A 1816-nucleotide genomic window follows, 5' to 3' on the forward strand; every position below is an offset into this window, starting at 1 on the left:
ATCCTCAAGAAAGTTTAGTCACACCTTAACTTCTAGAGTTCTAACACTCCTGTACCTATTTCCATGCTCAGGTTTGCCTCACAGTAGAGCAGCTTCTGCAGAACTCCAGATAAAGAACTCATCAATCATGTCACCTATGGTGATTGATAGAGATTGGAAGCCATCACTAATCTCCAGAAAGCATGTGAATATCGAGGTTTTTTTTTTTTTAATTTGTAGAAAGGAACAAGCAGCTTTTGAATCCTATGGATAACCCACTGGTTCTGAACCCCACATGTGATGCAGGTTCACCTCCATATACCACCAAGGAAGAAAATCCAGAATATCTTTCATTCATACTCAAAATCCACCTAGATCTGCTCCAAACCAGTCAAAAAAAACATCTTGGTGTGCAGGGTAAATGTGTGCTAATGGAAAATGACCCCAGTCTATGTTCAGGAAAACCAATAAGTAAGGTTTAAAATCCAGAGTCAGTTGAGGAAAGGGAATCTTTCCTCACAGAATACCCAGACCCATCTGTACTCCTGTAGGAGATCTAATTTCCAATTGAGAAATTAGAATCTGTTCCTCCCTGGACTCAGGAAGAAAATCCTGTCTGTAATGAGGAAGTCAATCCCTTTGAGGCAGAATTTCTGCCTGAAGGCAACTTAGAGGCAAATCTAGATTTACAGATTCGTTTCACCCTTCCTGGGAAAATCTTTATTTTTCTTTTTGTTCTGATTTTTGTAAAATGTTCATTCTATTTATTTTTCTAAATTTATTAAAATGTCAATGATTTTATTTATTCTAGATTCATGAATCCAAAATATGTTTCTTTTTAAGCCTAAAATCTAGAGCATCGTGCATATGTGTTATGTTGGGGGAAAACACAGAGTGACAGGGGGCTGTACTAGAGAGCCTACTGCATATAAAGGGAACTGTTAAATGTACAGGGAACTGAAAAGAATCCAGGACATGCCTGCATGGGGTGATAAGGTGCCTACAAAAGGTCTAGGACAGCGGATAAGATGTCCTAGAAAGCTATTCGTTCAATTGGGACAAATGCCACAATTCTTATAGTGGTATGTGGGACACCCTTCCAACAGTGAGTTCAAATCTGTATGCATATTTATTGTGCTTTGGGTAAATATGGAAGAAAAATTTGGCTCCAATAATATAAAAAATCTACTTAGGGCTGAAAATATTTGACAAAATATATAGGAAATATGTATACTGGAAAGGAAAAGCCATCATCAATAGAAAAAAGGCTTACATACATGAACAAACACAAAATCAGGAAGAAAAATAACACAGTTAAATCAGTTTTATGTAAATACATATTATATTCATTAGGTTATAAATGGTATGATATATAATGTAAGAGATTGAATAACTCCATACTGCTTTCCAAAGTGGTTGAACAAGTTTACACTCCCACCAAATAATAGAATGGAAGAAAGACAGCCTCTTCAGTAAATGGTGCTGGCAAAATTGATTAACTACTTGTAGAAAACTAAAACTAGATCCTTATATATCACCCTGCACCAGAATCAACTCCAAATGGATCAAAGACCTCGGAGTCAAAGCAGACACTCTGAAAACATTACAGGATGGAATAGGAGAAACCCTAGGCCTCCTTGGCTCAGGCCAAAATTTTCTTAATAGAGACCCAGAGACACAACAAATCAAAGAAAGGTTGGACAAATGGGATTGCATGAAGTTGCAGAGCTTCTGCATGGCAAAGGACATAGCTAGCAAGGTCAATAGAAAGCCCACAGATAGGGAGAAGAACTTCACTAGCCATACAACAGACAAGGGTCTCGTATCTAAAATATAC

Source organism: Dipodomys spectabilis, unplaced genomic scaffold (assembly GCF_019054845.1).
Source record: "Dipodomys spectabilis isolate Male_0828 unplaced genomic scaffold, ASM1905484v1 ptg000355l, whole genome shotgun sequence".
Classification (NCBI taxonomy): Eukaryota; Metazoa; Chordata; class Mammalia; order Rodentia; family Heteromyidae; genus Dipodomys; species Dipodomys spectabilis.